Here is a 16,328-nt window from a genome sequence, read left to right on the forward strand (position 1 = left end):
TTTTACCATTGAGCACTATGAAACAAGTGCTTCTATTTTATTAGAAATTATTGTTAGAACCAGTACTCTGAGCAGACCTTGGGTGCTGGCTCTGCACCCAGTCCCACAACACCCAGAGGAAGCCTGACTCCCAGGTGCTCTAACACGCCCAGGATGACAGATGAGGAGGCTCTGCCCCACCACCTGGAGTAACTAGGACCTCCAGTATCCAGGGACACAGGAACCCCCACCCAGCCAGTGGCACAGGTTTTTTCCGGTCTGAACCTGGACCCAGAGTAGACTTGAGGTGCTGGCTCTGCATCCACTCTTACAACACCCAAAGGGAGCCTTGCTCCCAGGTGCTCTGAAACACCCAGGATCACAGGATCACAAAGGAAGCTCAACTCACAGGAGATCAGACACAACAAGGAACACTGGAGCTCTGACACACTATAGATCACAGTAGAGGCCAAAACATCTTTTCCAAAACCCAGCATAACTGGGACCCTCATAGGAACCAGGGAAACAAAAATCACCCACCCAACCAGAGGCAAAGGTTCCTTCCAGCTTGTACCAGTGGCCAGAGCAAACCCAGGGCTCTAGCTTCCCAACCATCCTACAACACCCTGAGAAAGCTTGACTCCAAAAGGCTCTGACACAACAGGATCTCACGAGCTTGGTCACACCAGGATTTCAGGATACAAGAGGCAGTTTGACTCCCAGGTGTTCTGACACAACTAGGATCTCAGGATCATAGAATCCCAGAACCCCAGGATTACAGAGACACCTGGACTCAGGAGTTCTGACACAACCAGGATCACAGGAGGGACAGACTCCAGAAAGGACAGGTAGCACTAGAGATATCCAGATGGCTAGACTCAAGCACAAGAGCAAAGGGTTCTTAGCATCATCAGAGCCCAATTCTCCCATTACAGCATGTCCTAGATACTCCATCACACCAAAAAGCAAGATTTAGATTTAAAATCACATATCATGGTGATGATAGAGGACTCTAGGAAAGACATAAATAACTCCCTTAAAGAAATACAGGAGAACACAGGTAAACAGGTAGAAGCCCTTAAAGAGGAAACATAAAAATCCCTTAGAGAATTACAGGAAAACACAACCAAACAGGTGAAAGAATTGAACAGAAACATACATGATATAAAAACTGAAATAAAAACAATAAAGAAATCACAAAGAGAGACAACCCTGGAGATAGTAAACCTAGGAAAGAGATCAGGAGTCATAGATGTAAGCATCACCAACAGATTGCAAGAGATAGAACAGAGAATCTCAGGGGCAGAAGATACCATAAAAAACATTGACACAACAGTCAAAGATAATGTAAAACGCAGAAAACTCCTAACACAAAACATTCAGCAAACCGAGGACACAATGAGAAGACCAAACCTAAGGATAATAGGTATAGAAGAGGTGAAGATTCCTAACTTAAAGGGCCAGTAAATATCTTTAACAAAATTATGGAAGAAAACTTTCCTAACCTAAAGAAAGAGATGCCTGTGAACACACAAGAAGCCCACAGAACTCCAAATAGACTGGATCAGAAAAAAAACTCCTTCCGTCACATAATGATCAAAACACCAAACAAACAAATAAAAAAATATTAAAAGCAGTGAGGATAAAAGGACATACAACATATAAAGGCAGACCTATCAGAATTAAACCAAACTTCTCACCAGAGAATATGAAAGCCAGAAGATTCTGGGCAAATGTCATACAGACACTAAGAGAAATACTAGCTCAGGCTACTATACCCAGAAAAACTCTCAAATAACATAGATGAAGAAAAGGAGATATTTCATGACAAAACCAAATTTACACAATATCTTTCCATAAATCCAACCCTACAAAGGATAATAGATGGAAAATTCCAACACCAGGAGGAAAACTACAGACTCGAAAAAGCAAGAAAGTAATCTTCTTGCAACAACCCCAAAAGAAGATACCCACACAAACATAATTCCACCTCTAACAACAAAAATAACAGGAAGCAACGATCACTATTCAACATCAATTGACTCAATTGACCAATAAAAAGACATAGACTAATAGACTCGATACATAAAGAGGACCCAGTATTTTGCTGCATACAGGAAACATACTTCAGTGACAAAGACAGACACTACCTTAGAGTAAAAGGTGGGTAGAAAAATTTCCAAGCAAATGGTCCCAAGAAAAAAGCTGGAGTAGCCATTCTAATATTTAATAAAACTGACTTCCAACTAAAAGTTATCAATAAAGATAAGGAAGGACATTTCATAATCATCAAAGGAAAAAACATCCACCAAGATGAACTCTCAATTCTGAGCATTTACTCTCCAAATGCAAGCACACCCACATTCATAAAATAAACTTTACTAAAGCTCAAAGCACACATTACACCAAACCCAATAATAGTGGGAGATTTCAACAACACACTCACATCAATGAACAGATCATGGAAAGAGAAATTAAACAGATACACCCGGAAACTAACAGAAATTATGAACCAAATGGGTTTAACATATCTGTAGAACATTTCATCCTAAAACAAAAGAATATACCTTCTTCTCAGTACCTCATGGTACCTTCTCTAAAATTGACCACATAATTGGTCACAAAACAGGCCTCAACAGATACAAGAAGATTGAAATAATCTCATGCATCCTATCAAATCACCACGGATTAAGGCTGGTCTTCAGTAACAAAAAAACCAAAACAAAACAAAACAAAAAAAAAACAAAACAAAAACCAGAAGGCCCACATACACATGGAAGCTGAACAATACTCAAAGATAACTTGACCAAGGAAGGAATAAAGAAGAAATTAATGAAAATGAAGACATATACCAAAACTTATGGGACACAATGAAAGCAGTGCTAAGAGGAATACTCATAGATCTGGGTAACATAAAAAAGAAACTCAAAAGGGCATACACTAGCAGCCTGACAGCACACCTAAATGCTCTAGAACAAAAAGAAGCAAATACCCCCAAAAGGAGCAGATGGCAGGAAATAATCAAACTCAGGGCTGAAATCAATCAAGTAGAAACAAAAAGGACTATACAAAGAATCAACAAAACCAGGAGCTGGTTCTTTGAGAAAATCAACAAAATAGATAAACCCTTAGCCAGATTAACAAGAGGGAACAGAGTCAGTATCCAAATTAATAAAATCATAAATGAAAAGGGAGACATAATAACAGCAACTTAGGAAATTCAAAAAAATCATCAAGTCCTACTACAAAAGCCTATCCTCAACAAAGCTGGAAAATCTGGATAAAATGTATACTTTTCTAGACAGATACCAGGTACCAAAGTTAAATCAGCATCAGATAAACCATCTAAACAACCCCATAACTCCCACAGAAATAGCAAAAAGTCTCCCAACCAAAAAAAGCCCAGGACCACTTGTGTTCAGTGTAGAATTTTATCAGACCTTCATAGAAGACCTAATACCAATACTTTTCAATCTATTCCACAAAATAGAAACAGAAGGAACACTACCCAATTCTATGAAGCCACAATTACACTCATACCTAAACTACACAAACACCCAACAAAGAAAGAGAAATTCAGACCAATTTCACTTATGAAAATCGAAGCTAAAAAACTCAGTAAAATTCTTGCAAACCAAATCCAAGAACACACCAAAATGATTATCCATCATGATCAAGTAGGCTTCATCCCATGGATGCAGGGATGGCTTTACTATATAAACAAACTCAAAGAAAAAAAACCCACAAGATCATCTCATTAGATACTGAGAAAACTTTTGACAAAATTCAACATTCCTTCATGGTAAAAGTCTTGGAAATACCAGGAATTCAAGGCCCATACCTAAACATAGTAAAAGCAATATACAGCAAACCAGTAGCCAACATCAAACTAAATGGAAAGAAACTTGAAGCAATCCTACCAAAATCAGGGACTAGACAAGGCTGCCTACTATCTCCCTATTTACTCAATATAGAAGTAGAAGTCCTAGCCAGAGCAATCAGACAACAAAAGGAGGTCAAACGGATATAAATTGGAAAGGAAGTAGTCAAAATATCACTGTTTGCAAATGATATTATAGTATACTTAAGTGACCCCAAAAATTCTACCAGAGAACTCCTAAACCTGATAAACAACTTCAGCATAGTGGCTAGGTATAAAAGTAACTCAAACAAATCAGTAGCTTTCCTCTACTCAAAGAATATATAGGCTGAGGAGAAAGAAATTAGGGAAATGACACCCTTCACAATAGTCCCACACAACATAAAATACCTTTGTGTGACTCTAACCAAGAAAATAAAAGATGTGTATGACAAGAACTTTAATTCTCTGAAGAAAGAAATTGAAGAAGATCTCAGAAATGGAAAGACCTGCCGTGCTCATGGATTGGCAGGGTTAATATAGTAAAAATGGCCGTCTTGCCAAAAGAAATCTGTAGATTCAATGTAATCCCCATCAAAATTGCAGCTCAATTCTTCATAAAGTTAGAAAGAACAATTTGCAAATTCATTTAAAATAACAAAAAAACCCAGGATAGCAAAAACTATTCTCAACAATAGAAGAACTTCTGAGGGCGTCACCATCCCTGACCTCAAGCAGTATTACAGAGCAATAGTCGTAAAATCTGTATGGTATTGGTACAGAGGCAGGCAGTTAGATCAGTGAAATAGAATTGAAGACCCAGAAATGAACCCACACACCTCTGGTCTTTGACAAAGAAGCCAAAACCATCCAGTGAAAAAAGATAGCATTTTTCAACAAATAGTGCTGGTTCAAACTGGTGGTCAGCGTGTAGAAGAATGGAAATTGATCTATTCTTATCTCCTTGTACAAAGCTCAACTCCAAGTGGATCAAATCTCTACATACAACCAGATACACTGAAACTAAAAGAAAAGAAAGTGGGGAAGAGCCTCGAACACATGGGCATGGGGGACATTTTCTTGAACAGAGCACCAATGGCTTATGCTCTACGATTAACAATAGATAAACGAGACCTCATAAAATTGCAAAGCTTCTGTAAGGCAAAGGACACTGTCAATGTGACAAAACAGCAACCCACAGATTTGGAAAACATCTTTACCAACCCTACATCTGAGAGAGGGCTAATATCCAACATATACAAAGAACTCAAGGGGAGGCCCCAATATTTTACATCATTACTGAGCTATAGGGCATCCACAGAAAGGGACCTACCATGAATGCCATCCAAAAAACCCAACAAGCAGCTGAAAGAGTCAGATACATATATGTGCACCCAACCAATGAACAGAAGCTGCTGAGCCCTCTGGTTGAATTAGGGAAAAGCTGGAGGATGGTGAGGAGGAAGGCAACCCTCTATGAGGATCAGCAGTCTCAATTAACCTGGACCCCTGAGGTCTCTCAGAGACTGTATCACCAACCAGATAGCATATACAAGCTAAGTTGGGGCCTCCAACACATTTACAGTAGAGGACTGTTGGGTCTGGGTTCAATCAGAGAAGATGAACCTAACCCTCAAGAGACTGGAGGCCCCAGGGAGTTTATAGATCTGGTGGGGTGGGTGGGGTGGGGACATTCTTGTGGGTACAGGGCGTGGGAGGTAGGAGTGGAACAGTTGGGGGAGTGGACCAGGAGGGGAATAAAATCTGGGGTGTAAAAATGAATAAATAAAAAAACTTAATAAAAATGCTGTGAACCCTAGAAATTTAGAACTTAAAAATAAGACGAGTACAGAGCTAATTAAATAATTCTCAACTGAAGAATACTGAATGGCCAAGAAGCACTTAAAGAAATGCTCAACATCTTTAGTCATCAGGGAAATGCAAATCAAAACAACACAGATTCTACGTCAAACCAGTCAGAATGGCTAAGGTCAAAAACTCAGGTGACAACAGATGCTGGAGAGGATGTGTAGAAAGAGGAACACTCCTCCATTGTTGGTGGGATTGCAGACTGGTACAACCATTCTGGAAATCAGTCTGGAGGTTCCTCAGAAAATTGGACATAGTACTACCTGAGGACCCTGGTATACCACTCCTGGGCATATACCCAAAAGATGCTCCAATGTATAGCAAGGACACATGCTCCACTATGTTCATAGCAGCCTTATTTATAATAGCCAGAAGCTGAAAGAACCCAGATGTCCTTCAACAGAGGAATGGATACAGACAATGTGGTACATTTACACAATGGAGTACTACTCAGCTATTGAAAAGAATGACTTCATGAAATTCATGGGCAAATAGATGGAACTAGAAAATATCATCCTGAGTGAGGTAACCCAGTCACAAAAGAACACACATGGTATGCACTCATTGATAAGTGGATATTAGTTCAAAAGCTCGGATTACCGAAGATGTAATTTACAGACCACATGAAGCTCAAGTAGAAGGAAAGTGTGGATGCTTCAGTACTTCTTAGAAGGGAGGAACAAAATACTCTAAGGGGTAATATGGAGACAAAGTGTGTAGCAGAGACTGAAGGAAAGGCCATCCAGAGACTGCCCCACATTGGGTTGCATCCCATATACAGCCACCAAACCCAGACACTCTTGCAGATGCCAAGACGTGCATGCTGACAGGAGCCAGATATAGCTGTCTCCTGAGAGACTCTGCCAGAGCCTGACAAATACAGAGGTGGACTATTGGACTGAGAATGGGGTCCCCAGTGGAGGAGTTAGAGAAAGGACTGAAGTAGCACAAGGGGCTTGCAACCCCATAGGAAGAACAAAAATATCAACCAACCAGACACACCTGAGCTCCTGGGAACAAACCACCAACCAAGATGTATTCTGTAAAATACACATTCTATCTAACTGATTTACTTTTCAGGTAGAAATAAAAAATAAATCTATTTTACAGGGGAAAAGAAAATATTTGTTATAACTGAATACTTCAAGGCTGTTAATAAGTAGAACTTTAGAAGTGCAGATGCAACTGGATTTGTAATTACCATTTCTCTATTTTTAGCTTATGGACAGTTACAGATTACAAATAAATCTAAGCAAGGCGCTTCTTTTCTTCCTCTCTTTCTGTGCTGCACAATGTACTAGCAAAGGTTCCCCTCACACCTTATCTCAGAAGAAGCCAAAACACATTTTAGAAATAGGCGTGAAGAATGTCAGTGGACTGGGAAGAAGTGTGACTAGAAACACAAGTCAAAGACACAGAACAGAAGACCAGGAAAACACATGGCTTCTAAAAATACGTTCCAGGGTTAGACAGCTCTGATGGTCAGAAAGATTTCTTAAGACTTTCTGCCTATTGAGTTGTTTGCCCTGAGGAGTGCTGAAACTCAATAAAGCTCTTGTCCAGCTGGACAACAGAGCAGCCTCAAAGTTGAAATCATATTGACCAAAACCAGGAAGGAGTGAAAAATGCTTTGGAAATCTAGAAGATGTGTAGTAAAAGTTACCTCAGTTTGTCCAAAGAAGTCACATTTTCTATCACATCTGAGTGGCTTTGGCAGTAAGTGATGGATGTACTTGTATGTTCACAAGCAGCTTTACTGGATCTCTCTCTCCTTTCCTGGAACTATATTCTCCAACATGGAACTTAGTGTTCTATACCTAGATCGTCTTGTATTTGTCTGAAATTTAGGAGGATTTCAGGTAGTTAAAACTGAGGGAATGGAACGCGACTTCCGCCTTAGGAATTTTGTGTCTGCCTCACAGGAGCTTGCCTATGGGGAGTGAGTGATAATGTAGTGGTGAGGACTTCAGCAGGCCAATGATGCTTTCACCTCCAGGCTTTTCCTGAGTTCTTTTTTGGTCAGCAGTTAGTCAGGCAGCATGTGTGTGTGACAGAGCTGGGTGTGGAGCATGCTTTCCTTGTAACATGGCTAGATAGGCCAGGAAAGAGTAACTAGTAAATGTGTCCTCAAACCGTCAATGCATTCAACATTGGCCACTAAAAGGAACCCAAGTAATGTACGATTCAAAGGCTTTAGACTTGTTGGATTGGTTTCCAACCCCACCCCCCACCCCAAGGAATCTTGTCTTTATCTCCATATTCCCAATACCACTGAACATGAACATCTTGAGCAGATTGAAAGGGTACAAACACATCCTCAGAGTCATTGCGGAATTCCTTGGAAACTCAGATTGCCATAGAATAGCAAAGACACAAGGAGAAGTGGAGAAGAACCACAGACAGGAGGCTCACGCTGTCCCCTGTGATGAACTTTCTTGGCTGGCAACTGGGAACCAGAGAACATTGTTCTTGTCTCTTCACAGTTCTACATCAGGAGAGTATCAATTAAGGCACATTTTATATTTCTTAGGATTAGCAGAATGGGTCAAGACAAGATCAAATATTTTCTTTCTTTTTTTTTTTTTATTAACTTGAGTATTTCTTATATACATTTCGAGTGTTATTCCCTTTCCCGGTTTCCGGGCAAACATCCCCCTCCCAAATATTTTCATTAGTGACTTCTCCTTAGCAGAACTTTGACATCACTATTTTATAGTACACAGGAATTGTCGTTGTCGTCCCCTACCCCCCACCCCACCCCCCTTGCTTTGAGTCCTGCTTACTTTCAGGAACTGATGATGTTTTCTGACAAGTCATTTCCTACCTGCCTTTGGGCTTGGGTCTGTATAAGGAAGAATAATAACTCCAGGGTGATGGGAAGTGGAACTTGTTTTTAAAAGAATCCTAGCAAGAGGCTGTGTTTAAAATAAGTCTTTAAAACTCTGTGCATCTAGTAAATTAAAAAAAAACAATCTGTAATGTTTGGAATGCTAGAAACCAAGACAAAGTAGACTTCTTTACCATTCTTCACAATTTGTCACACAGGTGACTTTGTGTGGGACGCCCCAGTTTCCCTGAAGAGCAACTAGGCTTTCAGTCCGTGCGGTTATCAGTGACTGTTAGGGCATGTTGAGAGGTTGGGTGTGTAATTCCTTGAAACTATAATACTTCCTTCACCTGCTGGCTAGTCCTGATACCTCTATTGATTGCATCTGGCTATTTCTACAGTTATACTAGATTTGCAGACAGATGTGGGTAGCTTGCTAATACCTTTTGTTCCATGGTGCTGATCTTGTCATTTATCTGTTGGACAATTACAGGCACTTTTTTTTTTCAGTTGTAAAATATGGAATGAGACTGTGATACATTTTCTACAGTCCTATTCTGATTTGTCCTGTTTCCATGGGCAGGTGTTTTCAGTTGTTTTTCAATCTCTGTGTGATGTGATGTGATGTGATGTGATGGGATGTGTGTGTGTGTGTGTGTGTGTGTGTGTGTGTGTGTGGTGTGGGTGTGTGTGGTGTGTGTGTATGTGTGGTGTGTGTGTATGTGTGGTGTGTGTGGTGTGTGTGTGTGGTGTGGTGTGTGTGTGGGTGTGTGTGGTGTGTGTGGTGTGTGGTGTGTGTGTGTGTGTGTGGTGTGTGTGGTGTGTGTGGTGTGTGTGTGTATGTGTGCTGTATGTGTGTTTGTAGTGTGTGTGTGTGTGGTGTGTGTGTGTGTGGTGTGTGTGGGGTGTGTGTGTGGTGTGTGTGTAGTGTGTGTGTGGTGTGTGTGTGTGTGTGTGTGTGGTGTGGTGTGGGTGTGTGTGGTGTGTGTGTATGTGTGGTGTGTGTGTATGTGTGGTGTGTGTGTGGTGTGTGTGTGTGGTGTGGTGTGTGTGTGGGTGTGTGTGGTGTGTGTGGTGTGTGGTGTGTGTGTGTGTGTGGTGTGTGTGGTGTGTGTGTGTATGTGTGCTGTATGTGTGTTTGTAGTGTGTGTGTGTGTGTGGTGTGTGTGTGTGTGGTGTGTGTGGGGTGTGTGTGTGGTGTGTGTGTAGTGTGTGTGGTGTGTGTGTGTGTGGTGTGTGTGGGGTGTGTGTGTGGTGTGTGTGTAGTGTGTGTGTGGTGTGTGTGTGTGTGTGTGTGTGGTGTGGTGTGGGTGTGTGTGGTGTGTGTGTATGTGTGGTGTGTGTGTATGTGTGGTGTGTGTGTGGTGTGTGTGTGTGGTGTGGTGTGTGTGTGGGTGTGTGTGGTGTGTGTGGTGTGTGGTGTGTGTGTGTGTGTGGTGTGTGTGGTGTGTGTGTGTATGTGTGCTGTATGTGTGTTTGTAGTGTGTGTGTGTGTGTGTGGTGTGTGTGTGTGTGGTGTGTGTGGGGTGTGTGTGTGGTGTGTGTGTAGTGTGTGTGTGTGTGGTGTGTGTGTAGTGTGTGTGTGTATGTGTGCTGTATGTGTGTTTGTAGTGTGTGTGTGTGGTGTGTGTGTAGTGTGTGTGTGTATGTGTGCTGTATGTATGTTTGTAGTGTGTGTGTGTGGTGTGTGTGTGTGGTGTGTGTGTAGTGTGTGTGTGTGTGCTGTATGTGTGTTTGTAGTGTGTGTGTGTGTGTGTGTGCGCGCGCATGTGTGAAGTATATTTGGTAGTCACAGTGCCTACAATACTGCACTTCAGATCAGTTGTGCTTTGTTGCAAAACTGAGAGCAATTTGAAGTTATTCACTTCTAGTTTCTTTTTTAAGTGAAAACTATTTTCTTGTACATGTTGACACCAGTAGAATAGAGCTCAATGAGCAAGGGAGAGGGAAGAGTTTGATTTTCAGTCTTCTAGCCCTGAGGCATTGGATGAAAATATAGCTCATCCCTAACTTATGACACACAAAAGGAGATAAGAATGCAAACTGTTTCGTCGCTTAGTAATCAGCTGGAGGGAGTATTGTATGCATTTCTACATCTTTAATAACTTGGCTATCCCATCTCAAGAGATATCAATTTTTGTGTCAAGAGATATTTATTAGGTGTGGCAGCTACTGTAGTAGACAGGGTCCAGGACTAGACTTCACAGACTGTAAGGAGACGAAATCAAGGAAATAGGTGAACATAAAATACACAATCAGGCAGCAGAAGAGATATGAGAAGTGATAAAGTGGAGACATTAATGGGGTTCAAAGGTCATCCTGGATATGACACTAAGGATGAAGAGAATGCGAGGAAGGAAAAGAGAGAGGGAAGACCGAGAAAGGGATAGAGAATAGAAGAGGGAGTGATGAGAGGGGGACGAGAAGAGAGTGAGGAGGAGGGGGAGGAAGAGGAGGAAAAGGAGGGAAGGTGGAGAAGGGAGGAGGGGAGGAGGAGGGGGAGGACAAATCTCTGCTACATGGTGGAGACTTTGACCTCTGCTAGACATGAAACCTTGGAAGGCATCATCTGATGTCTGGGTCTCAAAGATCACTCTGGGGCACCATTGCCTTTACAGTTACTGGCCACATATCATCGGTAGCATAAAACACTGTATTCTCTGAACAGTTATCAGGAAATCTCATGATACTTTGCAGGAAAATCTAATAGCTAAAGACTCCAGAACTGTCAGGAAAGGCAAGAATTGGGACAACCAGGAAATAGAAACTAGATCTAATATTTTCTAACTGATGGGGAGAAGAAACTATTTTTTCAAATAGAATGCCAAGAAAATACATATCCTTACCTGATCTGCTTGTCATGTTTGCACTTGTACAGAAGTGTCAGGAATCTGCTGGTTTTCAGCTGCTTATCATTTTCCCAGGTGCGCTATGGGTCAGACCAAGGGCTCTGGCTGATGACTGAATCACATGAAACTGGTCTCTGCCATTACTAGTGAACCATGCCTCTGAATAAGTGCAAACCCGGGCACCATGTGAATCTCTCCTTATAGGGCTGAATGAGTTCAAAATGAGATAATACAGAAACATTCTTTACAGCAGAAGCACTCAATGAGAGTTAACTAGTTATTCAACATGAGTAGAGGACCGTGATTTGGGACGTAGCACTCAATACTGAAGTGACAGTCTATTAGTAGTAGATTATAGTCTAGCTGGTTTAGGGGCCTGGCATTGAAGAAGAGTTCCTAAGTTTTGGGAATGGTCTTTGGATTTTTGTTGTATAAAAAATTTATTTTGAAACATAATGTTTAAAATGTGGGATTTTAAAAAATACACATCTCTGGGGAGATATAATTAGGATGTGAGCTTTTTTTTTGGTCAAATTTGTTCTATATAACTATATTACCAATATAATATATAGTAATATATATTTTATTAATATGATAATATATTATTAATATTATGTTTGCCTTCAGTAATGACTATGATTCAAATAACTGATTTAAAACAATATTTATATTGAATTTGCTATTAATCTTGGACAATAGCATCAATACTGCCTTTTTTTCTAGAACTATTTCCTTTCTCCATCAATGCTATATACAACATTTTAAACTGCAATGTACAAAGACAAACAATAATTCTGAACACATCCCTCATGGAAAGAATGAACAATTTTTAAAGATTCCTAATATATTTTCCCATCACTGTTCTGAGCCTTTGAAGTCATGTTTAGAGGCAAACATCCCATCTCTTTGCCATTTATAAATCTCTTAATCCTTTTAGTGCATGTTAAGTGAGTGCTTTGTTTTGGCAATGAATTAAAAATTCCCTTCTTTTCATTTCCTCTTCCTTCCACATTTTTTCTCTCCCCCTTTGTCCTCCTCCTCTGTACTTTGTTTTGTGGTTGCAGAAGGATCTGACTGTACACAGGCAGCTATGGGTGGAGTGATGGCGTACTTTGAAGTCACACTGTCACGCTTGCTCTAAATCACATGCTCTCTCATCAGACTACTCTACTGCTTGCTCAGAGAATGGTGACCTCAGTTGATGGAGATTTTAACTGCGAGGTAGTATTTTATACCGTGATATAAAATAATAGAGAATGATTTGTTAGGTGACACACTAGAACAATGAAGTGGAGTCATTTATCAAAATTCTCTAGCATCCAATTGTAACTGAGATGCTTATCCAGGTTTTCCCTGATAAATTAGGAAAATAAACATTGAGTTTCAAGACAGGGCAATTCAGTTGGACTAACTGAAATCTCATGTTTTAACTCATTCAGACTCTGAGCCAGTTGATTAATTTTCCATTTCTCTGTTTTCCTGTTTCTACCTTACACAGAAAGTAACCTTTCATGAACAAGTCTTCTTGTGCTTTGTTTCTGGTTTTCAGTTGTTCTGTGTCTGCTCAGTTTATTGGAACAACCATTGTATTTTGTTGACTCATTTTGCCCGATTCAAGAATCACAAATCAAGCTAACCAAAAATCTTAAAACTAAACATTTTAATTTTGATTTTTTTTATTGATTAAATTTGTTCTTTGACAGTTTCATGCATGCATATAGTATGGGGTTGTTTCCCTTAACTCCTCCTTTCTCATTTTCCTCCCACACCTCCTACCTGCTCCCTTCCTTACAGGACTCCTGCCCACCTTTCTTCCCTCTGCTTTGCTACCCATGGCTTTTAGTCAGTTTGTGTGGCTACAAGTTTGGAAATATTCATTGGAGCTGGTGTGCTCACTAGTGGGTTTGCAATCAAAGGCTTTTCTCCCTGCCCCGCCCTCTGAATCCATCAGGAGCCAATAGTTTAGCAGGAAAGAGTAGAGTGCCATGAGCCTATCCCAATGCATGACTTGTTGTTGACAGGCTCTGTAGATAAAACATCTTGTGTGTTATATGTATGCATGACCTATTGATTAAAAAATCCTATATCCTATAGGAAAGGATAGAATAGAATGTGGGATATCCAAGCAGCAGAAAGAATTCTGGGATAGGGCAAGGCACGGGAGATTTGTCTGGGAAGATGTGGTAAAATGGACACACAGTACCAGAGCATAGGTAACCAGCCACGTGGCAGAATGAAGATCAGAATAAATGAGTTATATTAAATTATGAGCTAGTCAGAGCAGAGCCTAGCTATATGGCCAAGGTATTCGTAAATATATTTTGAGTCTAAGTCTTATTTCTGGGAGCATGCGTCTGGGAGGAAGAACCAGCTCAAACTTTTACAAGACTCAGCCTTGTGCTTGCAGTGGATGTGTTGTGTCTTGAAGATAGATAGCATTTTGCAGCCCTTTTTTTCTCTTAAAATTCTACAGCTCTTATGAGCTCTCTACCCTTTTTGCAGTATTTCCTGTGTCTTAGAAGTGGTGGTGTGTATGCCCTGGTTAGTGCCGATCTCTCAGTAACCATTGCAAGCACATTGAGCAGCAAGGAGTCTCTGCATTCACCCCTGCTCACTGTCAGGGCAGATGGTGGCAGATGACACAGTGCACACTAGAGGCCAAGGGCCTGCATCTCATTACCTATCTGGGCTGGGTACTTGTGGGGAGGGAAAAGTGTCTAATGTTAACTTTTGACCGAAGAAACTAAACTGTGAAAAGAAAGGTTGGGATTACAGAGAAATAGAATACCTAGAGGAATTTGGTACCCTGCATTTGCTGCAGTCTTTCTTAAAAAAAAAAAAAAGGTTGCTAAGAATTCCATTCCGGATGCAGCATAAGAAAGCCAGAAAGATATCAGAAAGGTAAAGTTGGAAATTTTGCTTCTGAATAATTATTAGGCTTAAAGTCAACAATTGCAAGATTTATCATAAGAGATTAATCATTCTGTTCTATCTTTGAGATTTATAGAAAGTCCCTCAAGCCTAATTATAACAGTAAATGAATCTGTTAGTGTTTATTCTTTACTCTGTGTTCAATAAGTCACCCAAGTTGGCAGGAACATAGCAATGTGTTGGTGATGATTTCTGATGTGATATGAATAGTGGAGTTGAACATATTTATAAAGCCAGGAAACTTAGAATAATTCCAATAAGATTCATGAGACTTTTACTATAAAACTGAAAAGGGCATCAGTTATAGATCGACAAATTAATATACCAATGTTATAATTTGGAAGCTATTGGAAATATTGACTTTGAAGTATTGGGTTCGATAATTATTTCTTTTGCAAATGAGTAACTTAGTTAAGGAGAAAGAATCTGAGGCTTCCTTTGGCCTTGGATAGTATCATTTTCATAACGGAGTAGATATGTTTCAGAATTAAGTGGTAGGGCAGATGTAGTGTAATAGTGTGATGAGTATTTTGAAAAGTATTAAATTGCTTCTGAAGCATTTTTTTCAGGGGCTATCTGATCAGATTCTCACAGATACCACCTCTACATTTCCTTTGCTACAGAGACCTGTGGGTGAAGAAGAGGAGGAAAGGTCACCAGCAGCCTTGGTGGATGCCACAGAAGCCAAATATCTAGGTTCACATGGTGGCCATTTCCCTCTGAAGCCTGTAACTTAAATTTAACAGTTTTTTTTTTTAAAGACAAATCACCATGTGAGTGAAAATGTCACCAGAGACAGTTTGGGGTAGTAGTGATAAAATGGGATTTTCAATTCTGAAAGCCCAAGATCCAAATCTGTCCTTGGCACTAATAAATTAGATGAGATCTAGCACATTCTCAGTGTTGGTAAATTGGCTGCCATACTAACTTAGAAGTCAACGGTGGAGACGATATCTTCAAAGGGACCTCTTTTCATGATTATAATGATAATATTCACCACAGAAAAATAAAAAAACCCATCATCTTTTATGTATAAAATGTGGACACCTAACATTTTGTGACACATCTTTTCATTTCTTTCTGTTTCTAGGAGTGTACTTTATTGAAATAGATTTTATTTAAGGCAAATGTCTTACCGACTCTTCTTATTACCAGTGCTTGGTGTGTCCATATGGCTACTTAATAAACACATGTCACGTTGGTAGATGGTCCTGAAATTGAGCCTTACCAAGAAAAAGGGGAGAATGAGAATCATAGCTGATTTGTTCTAGTGCTGAATGAGACACTTTGAGGGCGTGCTCATTCATTTTCAGATACCACCCCCCAACTGGAAGCTCCTTATTTCTTATTGAACAAACAGATAGATGGGTTGTATGTTCAGTGAATTTGAAATTAATAATGATGATGTTTACTTGACATGTGGGGAGTGGTTGTAAATACAGTATAAGTTGTTTGTAGTGTCAATGCATGGGGACTTTTCTGGTATCACTGAGACTATATAGAAAGGTCAATGAGGTGACATAGGAAGAAATGTGGTTTTTAAACTAATGACTTTTTATTTTAGTTCTTCTCATAAGATGTGTTCTGGGTTCCAATGCCCACTGGGCCCTCTCTCAAACTCTATGATTTTAGAGTTTTTTTGTTCATTCAGTTGTCTTATTTTGTTCTCTGAGACAGGGTTTCTTTGTGCAGTCCTGGCTGTCCTGGAACTAGTTCTGTAGACGAGGCTGGCCTCAAACTCAGAGATCCACATCTCTCTATCTCCCTAGTGCTGAAATTAAGTGTGTGTCCCACCACTCACCATTGTTTGGTGATGTTTAAGATTGTAAGCCTTTTTTCCTTCATGTGCCTTTGTGCGTGTGTGTGTGTGTGTGTGTGTGTGTGTGTGTGTGTGTGTGTGTGCATGTGTATCTGTCCCTTTTTATACAGTTGGAGTCTTTGAATATGTGAGTAGAGACAGTCACTGGGAATCCCTTTAGTAGAGATAAGGGGCAGGATTCCTGGGGTCTTTGAG

The sequence above is a fragment of the Rattus norvegicus genome, chromosome 2 (assembly GCF_036323735.1).
Source record: "Rattus norvegicus strain BN/NHsdMcwi chromosome 2, GRCr8, whole genome shotgun sequence".
In the NCBI taxonomy this organism is placed as follows: domain Eukaryota; kingdom Metazoa; phylum Chordata; class Mammalia; order Rodentia; family Muridae; genus Rattus; species Rattus norvegicus.